This window comes from Rhinoderma darwinii (genome assembly GCF_050947455.1).
Source record: "Rhinoderma darwinii isolate aRhiDar2 chromosome 3 unlocalized genomic scaffold, aRhiDar2.hap1 SUPER_3_unloc_13, whole genome shotgun sequence".
Taxonomy (NCBI): Eukaryota; Metazoa; Chordata; class Amphibia; order Anura; family Rhinodermatidae; genus Rhinoderma; species Rhinoderma darwinii.
Genome location: NW_027461738.1, coordinates 901,454 through 918,659, shown reverse-complemented (window position 1 = coordinate 918,659; position 17,206 = coordinate 901,454). Strand labels below are relative to the sequence as shown.

General features: G+C 38.9%; 17 non-coding genes across 17 annotated transcripts; all 17 read left to right on the top strand.

Annotated features, from left to right (window-relative positions):
* The first annotated feature begins 758 nt into the window (after positions 1-758).
* On the top strand, positions 759-840 carry TRNAS-UGA (transfer RNA serine (anticodon UGA)). Its single transcript has one exon. It is a non-coding gene; the product is annotated as a tRNA-Ser (tRNA).
* Positions 841-1,770: 930 nt separating this feature from the next.
* On the top strand, positions 1,771-1,852 carry TRNAS-UGA (transfer RNA serine (anticodon UGA)). Its single transcript has one exon. It is a non-coding gene; the product is annotated as a tRNA-Ser (tRNA).
* A 931-nt stretch (positions 1,853-2,783) lies between these two features.
* Positions 2,784-2,865, top strand: TRNAS-UGA (transfer RNA serine (anticodon UGA)). Its single transcript has one exon. It is a non-coding gene; the product is annotated as a tRNA-Ser (tRNA).
* A 930-nt stretch (positions 2,866-3,795) lies between these two features.
* Positions 3,796-3,877, top strand: TRNAS-UGA (transfer RNA serine (anticodon UGA)). Its single transcript has one exon. It is a non-coding gene; the product is annotated as a tRNA-Ser (tRNA).
* A 930-nt stretch (positions 3,878-4,807) lies between these two features.
* TRNAS-UGA (transfer RNA serine (anticodon UGA)) lies at positions 4,808-4,889 on the top strand. Its single transcript has one exon. It is a non-coding gene; the product is annotated as a tRNA-Ser (tRNA).
* Positions 4,890-5,819: 930 nt separating this feature from the next.
* On the top strand, positions 5,820-5,901 carry TRNAS-UGA (transfer RNA serine (anticodon UGA)). Its single transcript has one exon. It is a non-coding gene; the product is annotated as a tRNA-Ser (tRNA).
* A 930-nt stretch (positions 5,902-6,831) lies between these two features.
* On the top strand, positions 6,832-6,913 carry TRNAS-UGA (transfer RNA serine (anticodon UGA)). Its single transcript has one exon. It is a non-coding gene; the product is annotated as a tRNA-Ser (tRNA).
* A 930-nt stretch (positions 6,914-7,843) lies between these two features.
* TRNAS-UGA (transfer RNA serine (anticodon UGA)) lies at positions 7,844-7,925 on the top strand. Its single transcript has one exon. It is a non-coding gene; the product is annotated as a tRNA-Ser (tRNA).
* Positions 7,926-8,855: 930 nt separating this feature from the next.
* Positions 8,856-8,937, top strand: TRNAS-UGA (transfer RNA serine (anticodon UGA)). The gene has a single exon. It is a non-coding gene; the product is annotated as a tRNA-Ser (tRNA).
* Positions 8,938-9,867: 930 nt separating this feature from the next.
* On the top strand, positions 9,868-9,949 carry TRNAS-UGA (transfer RNA serine (anticodon UGA)). Its single transcript has one exon. It is a non-coding gene; the product is annotated as a tRNA-Ser (tRNA).
* Positions 9,950-10,879: 930 nt separating this feature from the next.
* On the top strand, positions 10,880-10,961 carry TRNAS-UGA (transfer RNA serine (anticodon UGA)). Its single transcript has one exon. It is a non-coding gene; the product is annotated as a tRNA-Ser (tRNA).
* A 930-nt stretch (positions 10,962-11,891) lies between these two features.
* On the top strand, positions 11,892-11,973 carry TRNAS-UGA (transfer RNA serine (anticodon UGA)). Its single transcript has one exon. It is a non-coding gene; the product is annotated as a tRNA-Ser (tRNA).
* A 930-nt stretch (positions 11,974-12,903) lies between these two features.
* Positions 12,904-12,985, top strand: TRNAS-UGA (transfer RNA serine (anticodon UGA)). Its single transcript has one exon. It is a non-coding gene; the product is annotated as a tRNA-Ser (tRNA).
* A 930-nt stretch (positions 12,986-13,915) lies between these two features.
* Positions 13,916-13,997, top strand: TRNAS-UGA (transfer RNA serine (anticodon UGA)). The gene has a single exon. It is a non-coding gene; the product is annotated as a tRNA-Ser (tRNA).
* A 930-nt stretch (positions 13,998-14,927) lies between these two features.
* Positions 14,928-15,009, top strand: TRNAS-UGA (transfer RNA serine (anticodon UGA)). The gene has a single exon. It is a non-coding gene; the product is annotated as a tRNA-Ser (tRNA).
* A 930-nt stretch (positions 15,010-15,939) lies between these two features.
* Positions 15,940-16,021, top strand: TRNAS-UGA (transfer RNA serine (anticodon UGA)). Its single transcript has one exon. It is a non-coding gene; the product is annotated as a tRNA-Ser (tRNA).
* Positions 16,022-16,952: 931 nt separating this feature from the next.
* On the top strand, positions 16,953-17,034 carry TRNAS-UGA (transfer RNA serine (anticodon UGA)). The gene has a single exon. It is a non-coding gene; the product is annotated as a tRNA-Ser (tRNA).
* The last annotated feature ends 172 nt before the right edge of the window (positions 17,035-17,206 follow it).

The window sequence follows — 17,206 nt, the reverse complement described above, 5'->3', positions numbered from 1 at the left end:
TATAACTACAGCATCCCATTTGTCCAGACTTTTATTTTCCTCTTGATAAAAACAAATCAGGTTGGTTGGACAACTTCTGTCCTTAGTAAATCTCTGCTTGCTGTCAATTATAATACTATTTTCTGTCACATACTCCTGTATATAGTCCCTTAAATGGACTCTGTCACCAGTTTATCAATTCCCAATTTCCTAACTAGCCTAATAGGCGCTATGATGCTGATAACTACAGTGTGATTTGTTGTTTTTTTTTAAAAAACGTTTATTTGCAAAGTTATGAGCATTTATTTATATATACTAATGTAGCTCTAATAGCCAAATAGGAGATGACTCCTTTTTACTCTGGGCAGCTAATGTTTTCTGTATGACGCTGTCCAATCAGCATACAACTTCTCCCCCTTCCCTGTCCAGCAACACAGTGTGATCATATAGTACACTGCGTCCATTCCCGACTGTGTTTTCAACAGGTGATATCTTCGGTTCTGTCACAGCTAGAACTGTGATTTTGGTGTCATATGAAAGAGTAGACTCCAGTCTTTCAAATGCCACCAAATCTGCTTATTTAGGTGGCCCACAGCCCGAGATATGGCTGTTTGAATTGATCCTCCTTCCCTGTAGCTTGAGTTTCACAATGTGTGTGAAGCAACTTCATGCTGATAGGACAGCATCAGATGCTGAGTTCAGAGCAAAAGACTGATCTCATATTTTAGGCTAGCCCCTTAGGTGTAGTTGCCAGAAGTCTTAACAGTCAGGGTACATAAGTTGTGATGGCCGAGTGGTTAAGGCGTTGGATTTGAAATCCAATGGGGTCTCCCTGCACAGGTTCAAGTCCTGTTCACAACGTTCTATTTTAAGAAGAGAACCTCCAGAAACATATTAAAGTTTGTCACCTATAGAAAGAGTTATTTTAATTCCATCCTCTTTATCACTCATTAATTACATTAATAATAGTGGTTCCAGCTGTGCCCCTGGCTTACAACTCTGAAAAGCGAGCAATATTTAGAGTATAAATCACTATAACTACAGCATCCCATTTGTCCAGACTTTTATTTTCCTCTTGATAAAAACAAATCAGGTTGGTTGGACAACTTCTGTCCTTAGTAAATCTCTGCTTGCTGTCAATTATAATACTATTTTCTGTCACATACTCCTGTATATAGTCCCTTAAATGGACTCTGTCACCAGTTTATCAATTCCCAATTTCCTAACTAGCCTAATAGGCGCTATGATGCTGATAACTACAGTGTGATTTGTTGTTTTTTTTAAAAAAACGTTTATTTGCAAAGTTATGAGCATTTATTTATATATACTAATGTAGCTCTAATAGCCAAATAGGAGATGACTCCTTTTTACTCTGGGCAGCTAATGTTTTCTGTATGATGCTGTCCAATCAGCATACAACTTCTCCCCCTTCCCTGTCCAGCAACACAGTGTGATCATATAGTACACTGCGTCCATTCCCGACTGTGTTTTCAACAGGTGATATCTTCGGTTCTGTCACAGCTAGAACTGTGATTTTGGTGTCATATGAAAGAGTAGACTCCAGTCTTTCAAATGCCACCAAATCTGCTTTTTTAGGTGGCCCACAGCCCGAGATATGGCTGTTTGAATTGATCCTCCTTCCCTGTAGCTTGAGTTTCACAATGTGTGTGAAGCAACTTCATGCTGATAGGACAGCATCAGATGCTGAGTTCAGAGCAAAAGACTGATCTCATATTTTAGGCTAGCCCCTTAGGTGTAGTTGCCAGAAGTCTTAACAGTCAGGGTACATAAGTTGTGATGGCCGAGTGGTTAAGGCGTTGGATTTGAAATCCAATGGGGTCTCCCTGCACAGGTTAAAGTCCTGTTCACAACGTTCTATTTTAAGAAGAGAACTTCCAGAAACATATTAAAGTTTGTCACCTGTAGAAAGAGTTATTTTAATTCCATCCTCTTTATCACTGATTAATTACATTAATAATAGTGGTTCCAGCTGTGCCCCTGGCTTACAACTCTGAAAAGCGAGCAATATTTAGAGTATAAATCACTATAACTACAGCATCCCATTTGTCCAGACTTTTATTTTCCTCTTGATAAAAACAAATCAGGTTGGTTGGACAAATTCTGTCCTTAGTAAATCTCTGCTTGCTGTCAATTATAATACTATTTTCTGTCACATACTCCTGTATATAGTCCCTTAAATGGACTCTGTCACCAGTTTATCAATTCCCAATTTCCTAACTAGCCTAATAGGCGCTATGATGCTGATAACTACAGTGTGATTTGTTGTTTTTTTTTTAAAAAACGTTTATTTGCAAAGTTATGAGCATTTATTTATATATACTAATGTAGCTCTAATAGCCAAATAGGAGATGACTCCTTTTTACTCTGGGCAGCTAATGTTTTCTGTATGATGCTGTCCAATCAGCATACAACTTCTCCCCCTTCCCTGTCCAGCAACACAGTGTGATCATATAGTACACTGCGTCCATTCCCGACTGTGTTTTCAACAGGTGATATCTTCGGTTCTGTCACAGCTAGAACTGTGATTTTGGTGTCATATGAAAGAGTAGAATCCAGTCTTTCAAATGCCACCAAATCTGCTTTTTTAGGTGGCCCACAGCCCGAGATATGGCTGTTTGAATTGATCCTCCTTCCCTGTAGCTTGAGTTTCACAATGTGTGTGAAGCAACTTCATGCTGATAGGACAGCATCAGATGCTGAGTTCAGAGCAAAAGACTGATCTCATATTTTAGGCTAGCCCCTTAGGTGTAGTTGCCAGAAGTCTTAACAGTCAGGGTACATAAGTTGTGATGGCCGAGTGGTTAAGGCGTTGGATTTGAAATCCAATGGGGTCTCCCTGCACAGGTTCAAGTCCTGTTCACAACGTTCTATTTTAAGAAGAGAACCTCCAGAAACATATTAAAGTTTGTCACCTATAGAAAGAGTTATTTTAATTCCATCCTCTTTATCACTCATTAATTACATTAATAATAGTGGTTCCAGCTGTGCCCCTGGCTTACAACTCTGAAAAGCGAGCAATATTTAGAGTATAAATCACTATAACTACAGCATCCCATTTGTCCAGACTTTTATTTTCCTCTTGATAAAAACAAATCAGGTTGGTTGGACAACTTCTGTCCTTAGTAAATCTCTGCTTGCTGTCAATTATAATACTATTTTCTGTCACATACTCCTGTATATAGTCCCTTAAATGGACTCTGTCACCAGTTTATCAATTCCCAATTTCCTAACTAGCCTAATAGGCGCTATGATGCTGATAACTACAGTGTGATTTGTTGTTTTTTTTTAAAAAACGTTTATTTGCAAAGTTATGAGCATTTATTTATATATACTAATGTAGCTCTAATAGCCAAATAGGAGATGACTCCTTTTTACTCTGGGCAGCTAATGTTTTCTGTATGATGCTGTCCAATCAGCATACAACTTCTCCCCCTTCCCTGTCCAGCAACACAGTGTGATCATATAGTACACTGCGTCCATTCCCGACTGTGTTTTCAACAGGTGATATCTTCGGTTCTGTCACAGCTAGAACTGTGATTTTGGTGTCATATGAAAGAGTAGAATCCAGTCTTTCAAATGCCACCAAATCTGCTTTTTTAGGTGGCCCACAGCCCGAGATATGGCTGTTTGAATTGATCCTCCTTCCCTGTAGCTTGAGTTTCACAATGTGTGTGAAGCAACTTCATGCTGATAGGACAGCATCAGATGCTGAGTTCAGAGCAAAAGACTGATCTCATATTTTAGGCTAGCCCCTTAGGTGTAGTTGCCAGAAGTCTTAACAGTCAGGGTACATAAGTTGTGATGGCCGAGTGGTTAAGGCGTTGGATTTGAAATCCAATGGGGTCTCCCTGCACAGGTTCAAGTCCTGTTCACAACGTTCTATTTTAAGAAGAGAACTTCCAGAAACATATTAAAGTTTGTCACCTATAGAAAGAGTTATTTTAATTCCATCCTCTTTATCACTCATTAATTACATTAATAATAGTGGTTCCAGCTGTGCCCCTGGCTTACCACTCTGAAAAGCGAGCAATATTTAGAGTATAAATCACTATAACTACAGCATCCCATTTGTCCAGACTTTTATTTTCCTCTTGATAAAAACAAATCAGGTTGGTTGGACAACTTCTGTCCTTAGTAAATCTCTGCTTGCTGTCAATTATAATACTATTTTCTGTCACATACTCCTGTATATAGTCCCTTAAATGGACTCTGCCACCAGTTTATCAATTCCCAATTTCCTAACTAGCCTAATAGGCGCTATGATGCTGATAACTACAGTGTGATTTGTTGTTTTTTTTTAAAAAACGTTTATTTGCAAAGTTATGAGCATTTATTTATATATACTAATGTAGCTCTAATAGCCAAATAGGAGATGACTCCTTTTTACTCTGGGCAGCTAATGTTTTCTGTATGACGCTGTCCAATCAGCATACAACTTCTCCCCCTTCCCTGTCCAGCAACACAGTGTGATCATATAGTACACTGCGTCCATTCCCGACTGTGTTTTCAACAGGTGATATCTTCGGTTCTGTCACAGCTAGAACTGTGATTTTGGTGTCATATGAAAGAGTAGAATCCAGTCTTTCAAATGCCACCAAATCTGCTTTTTTAGGTGGCCCACAGCCCGAGATATGGCTGTTTGAATTGATCCTCCTTCCCTGTAGCTTGAGTTTCACAATGTGTGTGAAGCAACTTCATGCTGATAGGACAGCATCAGATGCTGAGTTCAGAGCAAAAGACTGATCTCATATTTTAGGCTAGCCCCTTAGGTGTAGTTGCCAGAAGTCTTAACAGTCAGGGTACATAAGTTGTGATGGCCGAGTGGTTAAGGCGTTGGATTTGAAATCCAATGGGGTCTCCCTGCACAGGTTAAAGTCCTGTTCACAACATTCTATTTTAAGAAGAGAACTTCCAGAAACATATTAAAGTTTGTCACCTATAGAAAGAGTTATTTTAATTCCATCCTCTTTATCACTGATTAATTACATTAATAATAGTGGTTCCAGCTGTGCCCCTGGCTTACAACTCTGAAAAGCGAGCAATATTTAGAGTATAAATCACTATAACTACAGCATCCCATTTGTCCAGACTTTTATTTTCCTCTTGATAAAAACAAATCAGGTTGGTTGGACAACTTCTGTCCTTAGTAAATCTCTGCTTGCTGTCAATTATAATACTATTTTCTGTCACATACTCCTGTATATAGTCCCTTAAATGGACTCTGTCACCAGTTTATCAATTCCCAATTTCCTAACTAGCCTAATAGGCGCTATGATGCTGATAACTACAGTGTGATTTGTTGTTTTTTTTAAAAAAACGTTTATTTGCAAAGTTATGAGCATTTATTTATATATACTAATGTAGCTCTAATAGCCAAATAGGAGATGACTCCTTTTTACTCTGGGCAGCTAATGTTTTCTGTATGATGCTGTCCAATCAGCATACAACTTCTCCCCCTTCCCTGTCCAGCAACACAGTGTGATCATATAGTACACTGCGTCCATTCCCGACTGTGTTTTCAACAGGTGATATCTTCGGTTCTGTCACAGCTAGAACTGTGATTTTGGTGTTATATGAAAGAGTAGAATCCAGTCTTTCAAATGCCACCAAATCTGCTTTTTTAGGTGGCCCACAGCCCGAGATATGGCTGTTTGAATTGATCCTCCTTCCCTGTAGCTTGAGTTTCACAATGTGTGTGAAGCAACTTCATGCTGATAGGACAGCATCAGATGCTGAGTTCAGAGCAAAAGACTGATCTCATATTTTAGGTTATCCCCTTAGGTGTAGTTGCCAGAAGTCTTAACAGTCAGGGTACATAAGTTGTGATGGCCGAGTGGTTAAGGCGTTGGATTTGAAATCCAATGGGGTCTCCCTGCACAGGTTCAAGTCCTGTTCACAACGTTCTATTTTAAGAAGAGAACTTCCAGAAACATATTAAAGTTTGTCACCTATAGAAAGAGTTATTTTAATTCCATCCTCTTTATCACTCATTAATTACATTAATAATAGTGGTTCCAGCTGTGCCCCTGGCTTACCACTCTGAAAAGCGAGCAATATTTAGAGTATAAATCACTATAACTACAGCATCCCATTTGTCCAGACTTTTATTTTCCTCTTGATAAAAACAAATCAGGTTGGTTGGACAACTTCTGTCCTTAGTAAATCTCTGCTTGCTGTCAATTATAATACTATTTTCTGTCACATACTCCTGTATATAGTCCCTTAAATGGACTCTGCCACCAGTTTATCAATTCCCAATTTCCTAACTAGCCTAATAGGCGCTATGATGCTGATAACTACAGTGTGATTTGTTGTTTTTTTTTAAAAAACGTTTATTTGCAAAGTTATGAGCATTTATTTATATATACTAATGTAGCTCTAATAGCCAAATAGGAGATGACTCCTTTTTACTCTGGGCAGCTAATGTTTTCTGTATGACGCTGTCCAATCAGCATACAACTTCTCCCCCTTCCCTGTCCAGCAACACAGTGTGATCATATAGTACACTGCGTCCATTCCCGACTGTGTTTTCAACAGGTGATATCTTCGGTTCTGTCACAGCTAGAACTGTGATTTTGGTGTCATATGAAAGAGTAGAATCCAGTCTTTCAAATGCCACCAAATCTGCTTTTTTAGGTGGCCCACAGCCCGAGATATGGCTGTTTGAATTGATCCTCCTTCCCTGTAGCTTGAGTTTCACAATGTGTGTGAAGCAACTTCATGCTGATAGGACAGCATCAGATGCTGAGTTCAGAGCAAAAGACTGATCTCATATTTTAGGCTAGCCCCTTAGGTGTAGTTGCCAGAAGTCTTAACAGTCAGGGTACATAAGTTGTGATGGCCGAGTGGTTAAGGCGTTGGATTTGAAATCCAATGGGGTCTCCCTGCACAGGTTAAAGTCCTGTTCACAACATTCTATTTTAAGAAGAGAACTTCCAGAAACATATTAAAGTTTGTCACCTATAGAAAGAGTTATTTTAATTCCATCCTCTTTATCACTGATTAATTACATTAATAATAGTGGTTCCAGCTGTGCCCCTGGCTTACAACTCTGAAAAGCGAGCAATATTTAGAGTATAAATCACTATAACTACAGCATCCCATTTGTCCAGACTTTTATTTTCCTCTTGATAAAAACAAATCAGGTTGGTTGGACAACTTCTGTCCTTAGTAAATCTCTGCTTGCTGTCAATTATAATACTATTTTCTGTCACATACTCCTGTATATAGTCCCTTAAATGGACTCTGTCACCAGTTTATCAATTCCCAATTTCCTAACTAGCCTAATAGGCGCTATGATGCTGATAACTACAGTGTGATTTGTTGTTTTTTTTAAAAAAACGTTTATTTGCAAAGTTATGAGCATTTATTTATATATACTAATGTAGCTCTAATAGCCAAATAGGAGATGACTCCTTTTTACTCTGGGCAGCTAATGTTTTCTGTATGATGCTGTCCAATCAGCATACAACTTCTCCCCCTTCCCTGTCCAGCAACACAGTGTGATCATATAGTACACTGCGTCCATTCCCGACTGTGTTTTCAACAGGTGATATCTTCGGTTCTGTCACAGCTAGAACTGTGATTTTGGTGTTATATGAAAGAGTAGAATCCAGTCTTTCAAATGCCACCAAATCTGCTTTTTTAGGTGGCCCACAGCCCGAGATATGGCTGTTTGAATTGATCCTCCTTCCCTGTAGCTTGAGTTTCACAATGTGTGTGAAGCAACTTCATGCTGATAGGACAGCATCAGATGCTGAGTTCAGAGCAAAAGACTGATCTCATATTTTAGGCTATCCCCTTAGGTGTAGTTGCCAGAAGTCTTAACAGTCAGGGTACATAAGTTGTGATGGCCGAGTGGTTAAGGCGTTGGATTTGAAATCCAATGGGGTCTCCCTGCACAGGTTCAAGTCCTGTTCACAACGTTCTATTTTAAGAAGAGAACTTCCAGAAACATATTAAAGTTTGTCACCTATAGAAAGAGTTATTTTAATTCCATCCTCTTTATCACTCATTAATTACATTAATAATAGTGGTTCCAGCTGTGCCCCTGGCTTACCACTCTGAAAAGCGAGCAATATTTAGAGTATAAATCACTATAACTACAGCATCCCATTTGTCCAAACTTTTATTTTCCTCTTGATAAAAACAAATCAGGTTGGTTGGACAACTTCTGTCCTTAGTAAATCTCTGCTTGCTGTCAATTATAATACTATTTTCTGTCACATACTCCTGTATATAGTCCCTTAAATGGACTCTGCCACCAGTTTATCAATTCCCAATTTCCTAACTAGCCTAATAGGCGCTATGATGCTGATAACTACAGTGTGATTTGTTGTTTTTTTTTAAAAAACGTTTATTTGCAAAGTTATGAGCATTTATTTATATATACTAATGTAGCTCTAATAGCCAAATAGGAGATGACTCCTTTTTACTCTGGGCAGCTAATGTTTTCTGTATGACGCTGTCCAATCAGCATACAACTTCTCCCCCTTCCCTGTCCAGCAACACAGTGTGATCATATAGTACACTGCGTCCATTCCCGACTGTGTTTTCAACAGGTGATATCTTCGGTTCTGTCACAGCTAGAACTGTGATTTTGGTGTCATATGAAAGAGTAGAATCCAGTCTTTCAAATGCCACCAAATCTGCTTTTTTAGGTGGCCCACAGCCCGAGATATGGCTGTTTGAATTGATCCTCCTTCCCTGTAGCTTGAGTTTCACAATGTGTGTGAAGCAACTTCATGCTGATAGGACAGCATCAGATGCTGAGTTCAGAGCAAAAGACTGATCTCATATTTTAGGCTAGCCCCTTAGGTGTAGTTGCCAGAAGTCTTAACAGTCAGGGTACATAAGTTGTGATGGCCGAGTGGTTAAGGCGTTGGATTTGAAATCCAATGGGGTCTCCCTGCACAGGTTAAAGTCCTGTTCACAACATTCTATTTTAAGAAGAGAACTTCCAGAAACATATTAAAGTTTGTCACCTATAGAAAGAGTTATTTTAATTCCATCCTCTTTATCACTCATTAATTACATTAATAATAGTGGTTCCAGCTGTGCCCCTGGCTTACCACTCTGAAAAGCGAGCAATATTTAGAGTATAAATCACTATAACTACAGCATCCCATTTGTCCAGACTTTTATTTTCCTCTTGATAAAAACAAATCAGGTTGGTTGGACAACTTCTGTCCTTAGTAAATCTCTGCTTGCTGTCAATTATAATACTATTTTCTGTCACATACTCCTGTATATAGTCCCTTAAATGGACTCTGCCACCAGTTTATCAATTCCCAATTTCCTAACTAGCCTAATAGGCGCTATGATGCTGATAACTACAGTGTGATTTGTTGTTTTTTTTTAAAAAACGTTTATTTGCAAAGTTATGAGCATTTATTTATATATACTAATGTAGCTCTAATAGCCAAATAGGAGATGACTCCTTTTTACTCTGGGCAGCTAATGTTTTCTGTATGACGCTGTCCAATCAGCATACAACTTCTCCCCCTTCCCTGTCCAGCAACACAGTGTGATCATATAGTACACTGCGTCCATTCCCGACTGTGTTTTCAACAGGTGATATCTTCGGTTCTGTCACAGCTAGAACTGTGATTTTGGTGTCATATGAAAGAGTAGAATCCAGTCTTTCAAATGCCACCAAATCTGCTTTTTTAGGTGGCCCACAGCCCGAGATATGGCTGTTTGAATTGATCCTCCTTCCCTGTAGCTTGAGTTTCACAATGTGTGTGAAGCAACTTCATGCTGATAGGACAGCATCAGATGCTGAGTTCAGAGCAAAAGACTGATCTCATATTTTAGGCTAGCCCCTTAGGTGTAGTTGCCAGAAGTCTTAACAGTCAGGGTTCATAAGTTGTGATGGCCGAGTGGTTAAGGCGTTGGATTTGAAATCCAATGGGGTCTCCCTGCACAGGTTAAAGTCCTGTTCACAACATTCTATTTTAAGAAGAGAACTTCCAGAAACATATTAAAGTTTGTCACCTATAGAAAGAGTTATTTTAATTCCATCCTCTTTATCACTGATTAATTACATTAATAATAGTGGTTCCAGCTGTGCCCCTGGCTTACAACTCTGAAAAGCGAGCAATATTTAGAGTATAAATCACTATAACTACAGCATCCCATTTGTCCAGACTTTTATTTTCCTCTTGATAAAAACAAATCAGGTTGGTTGGACAACTTCTGTCCTTAGTAAATCTCTGCTTGCTGTCAATTATAATACTATTTTCTGTCACATACTCCTGTATATAGTCCCTTAAATGGACTCTGTCACCAGTTTATCAATTCCCAATTTCCTAACTAGCCTAATAGGCGCTATGATGCTGATAACTACAGTGTGATTTGTTGTTTTTTTTAAAAAAACGTTTATTTGCAAAGTTATGAGCATTTATTTATATATACTAATGTAGCTCTAATAGCCAAATAGGAGATGACTCCTTTTTACTCTGGGCAGCTAATGTTTTCTGTATGATGCTGTCCAATCAGCATACAACTTCTCCCCCTTCCCTGTCCAGCAACACAGTGTGATCATATAGTACACTGCGTCCATTCCCGACTGTGTTTTCAACAGGTGATATCTTCGGTTCTGTCACAGCTAGAACTGTGATTTTGGTGTTATATGAAAGAGTAGAATCCAGTCTTTCAAATGCCACCAAATCTGCTTTTTTAGGTGGCCCACAGCCCGAGATATGGCTGTTTGAATTGATCCTCCTTCCCTGTAGCTTGAGTTTCACAATGTGTGTGAAGCAACTTCATGCTGATAGGACAGCATCAGATGCTGAGTTCAGAGCAAAAGACTGATCTCATATTTTAGGCTATCCCCTTAGGTGTAGTTGCCAGAAGTCTTAACAGTCAGGGTACATAAGTTGTGATGGCCGAGTGGTTAAGGCGTTGGATTTGAAATCCAATGGGGTCTCCCTGCACAGGTTCAAGTCCTGTTCACAACGTTCTATTTTAAGAAGAGAACTTCCAGAAACATATTAAAGTTTGTCACCTATAGAAAGAGTTATTTTAATTCCATCCTCTTTATCACTCATTAATTACATTAATAATAGTGGTTCCAGCTGTGCCCCTGGCTTACCACTCTGAAAAGCGAGCAATATTTAGAGTATAAATCACTATAACTACAGCATCCCATTTGTCCAGACTTTTATTTTCCTCTTGATAAAAACAAATCAGGTTGGTTGGACAACTTCTGTCCTTAGTAAATCTCTGCTTGCTGTCAATTATAATACTATTTTCTGTCACATACTCCTGTATATAGTCCCTTAAATGGACTCTGCCACCAGTTTATCAATTCCCAATTTCCTAACTAGCCTAATAGGCGCTATGATGCTGATAACTACAGTGTGATTTGTTGTTTTTTTTTAAAAAACGTTTATTTGCAAAGTTATGAGCATTTATTTATATATACTAATGTAGCTCTAATAGCCAAATAGGAGATGACTCCTTTTTACTCTGGGCAGCTAATGTTTTCTGTATGACGCTGTCCAATCAGCATACAACTTCTCCCCCTTCCCTGTCCAGCAACACAGTGTGATCATATAGTACACTGCGTCCATTCCCGACTGTGTTTTCAACAGGTGATATCTTCGGTTCTGTCACAGCTAGAACTGTGATTTTGGTGTCATATGAAAGAGTAGAATCCAGTCTTTCAAATGCCACCAAATCTGCTTTTTTAGGTGGCCCACAGCCCGAGATATGGCTGTTTGAATTGATCCTCCTTCCCTGTAGCTTGAGTTTCACAATGTGTGTGAAGCAACTTCATGCTGATAGGACAGCATCAGATGCTGAGTTCAGAGCAAAAGACTGATCTCATATTTTAGGCTAGCCCCTTAGGTGTAGTTGCCAGAAGTCTTAACAGTCAGGGTACATAAGTTGTGATGGCCGAGTGGTTAAGGCGTTGGATTTGAAATCCAATGGGGTCTCCCTGCACAGGTTAAAGTCCTGTTCACAACATTCTATTTTAAGAAGAGAACTTCCAGAAACATATTAAAGTTTGTCACCTATAGAAAGAGTTATTTTAATTCCATCCTCTTTATCACTGATTAATTACATTAATAATAGTGGTTCCAGCTGTGCCCCTGGCTTACAACTCTGAAAAGCGAGCAATATTTAGAGTATAAATCACTATAACTACAGCATCCCATTTGTCCAGACTTTTATTTTCCTCTTGATAAAAACAAATCAGGTTGGTTGGACAACTTCTGTCCTTAGTAAATCTCTGCTTGCTGTCAATTATAATACTATTTTCTGTCACATACTCCTGTATATAGTCCCTTAAATGGACTCTGTCACCAGTTTATCAATTCCCAATTTCCTAACTAGCCTAATAGGCGCTATGATGCTGATAACTACAGTGTGATTTGTTGTTTTTTTTAAAAAAACGTTTATTTGCAAAGTTATGAGCATTTATTTATATATACTAATGTAGCTCTAATAGCCAAATAGGAGATGACTCCTTTTTACTCTGGGCAGCTAATGTTTTCTGTATGATGCTGTCCAATCAGCATACAACTTCTCCCCCTTCCCTGTCCAGCAACACAGTGTGATCATATAGTACACTGCGTCCATTCCCGACTGTGTTTTCAACAGGTGATATCTTCGGTTCTGTCACAGCTAGAACTGTGATTTTGGTGTTATATGAAAGAGTAGAATCCAGTCTTTCAAATGCCACCAAATCTGCTTTTTTAGGTGGCCCACAGCCCGAGATATGGCTGTTTGAATTGATCCTCCTTCCCTGTAGCTTGAGTTTCACAATGTGTGTGAAGCAACTTCATGCTGATAGGACAGCATCAGATGCTGAGTTCAGAGCAAAAGACTGATCTCATATTTTAGGCTAGCCCCTTAGGTGTAGTTGCCAGAAGTCTTAACAGTCAGGGTACATAAGTTGTGATGGCCGAGTGGTTAAGGCGTTGGATTTGAAATCCAATGGGGTCTCCCTGCACAGGTTAAAGTCCTGTTCACAACATTCTATTTTAAGAAGAGAACTTCCAGAAACATATTAAAGTTTGTCACCTATAGAAAGAGTTATTTTAATTCCATCCTCTTTATCACTGATTAATTACATTAATAATAGTGGTTCCAGCTGTGCCCCTGGCTTACAACTCTGAAAAGCGAGCAATATTTAGAGTATAAATCACTATAACTACAGCATCCCATTTGTCCAGACTTTTATTTTCCTCTTGATAAAAACAAATCAGGTTGGTTGGACAACTTCTGTCCTTAGTAAATCTCTGCTTGCTGTCAATTATAATACTATTTTCTGTCACATACTCCTGTATATAGTCCCTTAAATGGACTCTGTCACCAGTTTATCAATTCCCAATTTCCTAACTAGCCTAATAGGCGCTATGATGCTGATAACTACAGTGTGATTTGTTGTTTTTTTTAAAAAAACGTTTATTTGCAAAGTTATGAGCATTTATTTATATATACTAATGTAGCTCTAATAGCCAAATAGGAGATGACTCCTTTTTACTCTGGGCAGCTAATGTTTTCTGTATGATGCTGTCCAATCAGCATACAACTTCTCCCCCTTCCCTGTCCAGCAACACAGTGTGATCATATAGTACACTGCGTCCATTCCCGACTGTGTTTTCAACAGGTGATATCTTCGGTTCTGTCACAGCTAGAACTGTGATTTTGGTGTTATATGAAAGAGTAGAATCCAGTCTTTCAAATGCCACCAAATCTGCTTTTTTAGGTGGCCCACAGCCCGAGATATGGCTGTTTGAATTGATCCTCCTTCCCTGTAGCTTGAGTTTCACAATGTGTGTGAAGCAACTTCATGCTGATAGGACAGCATCAGATGCTGAGTTCAGAGCAAAAGACTGATCTCATATTTTAGGCTATCCCCTTAGGTGTAGTTGCCAGAAGTCTTAACAGTCAGGGTACATAAGTTGTGATGGCCGAGTGGTTAAGGCGTTGGATTTGAAATCCAATGGGGTCTCCCTGCACAGGTTCAAGTCCTGTTCACAACGTTCTATTTTAAGAAGAGAACTTCCAGAAACATATTAAAGTTTGTCACCTATAGAAAGAGTTATTTTAATTCCATCCTCTTTATCACTCATTAATTACATTAATAATAGTGGTTCCAGCTGTGCCCCTGGCTTACAACTCTGAAAAGCGAGCAATATTTAGAGTATAAATCACTATAACTACAGCATCCCATTTGTCCAGACTTTTATTTTCCTCTTGATAAAAACAAATCAGGTTGGTTGGACAACTTCTGTCCTTAGTAAATCTCTGCTTGCTGTCAATTATAATACTATTTTCTGTCACATACTCCTGTATATAGTCCCTTAAATGGACTCTGTCACCAGTTTATCAATTCCCAATTTCCTAACTAGCCTAATAGGCGCTATGATGCTGATAACTACAGTGTGATTTGTTGTTTTTTTTTAAAAAACGTTTATTTGCAAAGTTATGAGCATTTATTTATATATACTAATGTAGCTCTAATAGCCAAATAGGAGATGACTCCTTTTTACTCTGGGCAGCTAATGTTTTCTGTATGACGCTGTCCAATCAGCATACAACTTCTCCCCCTTCCCTGTCCAGCAACACAGTGTGATCATATAGTACACTGCGTCCATTCCCGACTGTGTTTTCAACAGGTGATATCTTCGGTTCTGTCACAGCTAGAACTGTGATTTTGGTGTCATATGAAAGAGTAGAATCCAGTCTTTCAAATGCCACCAAATCTGCTTTTTTAGGTGGCCCACAGCCCGAGATATGGCTGTTTGAATTGATCCTCCTTCCCTGTAGCTTGAGTTTCACAATGTGTGTGAAGCAACTTCATGCTGATAGGACAGCATCAGATGCTGAGTTCAGAGCAAAAGACTGATCTCATATTTTAGGCTAGCCCCTTAGGTGTAGTTGCCAGAAGTCTTAACAGTCAGGGTACATAAGTTGTGATGGCCGAGTGGTTAAGGCGTTGGATTTGAAATCCAATGGGGTCTCCCTGCACAGGTTCAAGTCCTGTTCACAACGTTCTATTTTAAGAAGAGAACTTCCAGAAACATATTAAAGTTTGTCACCTATAGAAAGAGTTATTTTAATTCCATCCTCTTTATCACTCATTAATTACATTAATAATAGTGGTTCCAGCTGTGCCCCTGGCTTACCACTCTGAAAAGCGAGCAATATTTAGAGTATAAATCACTATAACTACAGCATCCCATTTGTCCAGACTTTTATTTTCCTCTTGATAAAAACAAATCAGGTTGGTTGGACAACTTCTGTCCTTAGTAAATCTCTGCTTGCTGTCAATTATAATACTATTTTCTGTCACATACTCCTGTATATAGTCCCTTAAATGGACTCTGCCACCAGTTTATCAATTCCCAATTTCCTAACTAGCCTAATAGGCGCTATGATGCTGATAACTACAGTGTGATTTGTTGTTTTTTTTTAAAAAACGTTTATTTGCAAAGTTATGAGCATTTATTTATATATACTAATGTAGCTCTAATAGCCAAATAGGAGATGACTCCTTTTTACTCTGGGCAGCTAATGTTTTCTGTATGACGCTGTCCAATCAGCATACAACTTCTCCCCCTTCCCTGTCCAGCAACACAGTGTGATCATATAGTACACTGCGTCCATTCCCGACTGTGTTTTCAACAGGTGATATCTTCGGTTCTGTCACAGCTAGAACTGTGATTTTGGTGTCATATGAAAGAGTAGAATCCAGTCTTTCAAATGCCACCAAATCTGCTTTTTTAGGTGGCCCACAGCCCGAGATATGGCTGTTTGAATTGATCCTCCTTCCCTGTAGCTTGAGTTTCACAATGTGTGTGAAGCAACTTCATGCTGATAGGACAGCATCAGATGCTGAGTTCAGAGCAAAAGACTGATCTCATATTTTAGGCTAGCCCCTTAGGTGTAGTTGCCAGAAGTCTTAACAGTCAGGGTACATAAGTTGTGATGGCCGAGTGGTTAAGGCGTTGGATTTGAAATCCAATGGGGTCTCCCTGCACAGGTTCAAGTCCTGTTCACAACGTTCTATTTTAAGAAGAGAACTTCCAGAAACATATTAAAGTTTGTCACCTATAGAAAGAGTTATTTTAATTCCATCCTCTTTATCACTGATTAATTACATTAATAATAGTGGTTCCAGCTGTGCCCCTGGCTTACAACTCTGAAAAGCGAGCAATATTTAGAGTATAAATCACTATAACTACAGCATCCCATTTGTCCAGACTTTTATTTTCCTCTTGATAAAAACAAATCAGGTTGGTTGGACAACTTCTGTCCTTAGTAAATCTCTGCTTGCTGTCAATTATAATACTATTTTCTGTCACATACTCCTGTATATAGTCCCTTAAATGGACTCTGTCACCAGTTTATCAATTCCCAATTTCCTAACTAGCCTAATAGGCGCTATGATGCTGATAACTACAGTGTGATTTGTTGTTTTTTTAAAAAAAACGTTTATTTGCAAAGTTATGAGCATTTATTTATATATACTAATGTAGCTCTAATAGCCAAATAGGAGATGACTCCTTTTTACTCTGGGCAGCTAATGTTTTCTGTATGACGCTGTCCAATCAGCATACAACTTCTCCCCCTTCCCTGTCCAGCAACACAGTGTGATCATATAGTACACTGCGTCCATTCCCGACTGTGTTTTCAACAGGTGATATCTTCGGTTCTGTCACAGCTAGAACTGTGATTTTGGTGTCATATGAAAGAGTAGAATCCAGTCTTTCAAATGCCACCAAATCTGCTTTTTTTAGGTGGCCCACAGCCCGAGATATGGCTGTTTGAATTGATCCTCCTTCCCTGTAGCTTGAGTTTCACAATGTGTGTGAAGCAACTTCATGCTGATAGGACAGCATCAGATGCTGAGTTCAGAGCAAAAGACTGATCTCATATTTTAGGCTAGCCCCTTAGGTGTAGTTGCCAGAAGTCTTAACAGTCAGGGTACATAAGTTGTGATGGCCGAGTGGTTAAGGCGTTGGATTTGAAATCCAATGGGGTCTCCCTGCACAGGTTCAAGTCCTGTTCACAACGTTCTATTTTAAGAAGAGAACTTCCAGAAACATATTAAAGTTTGTCACCTATAGAAAGAGTCATTTTAATTCCATCCTCTTTATCACTGATTAATTACATTAATAATAGTGGTTCCAGCTGTGCCCCTGGCTTACAACTCTGAAAGCGAGCAATATTTAGAGTATAAATCACT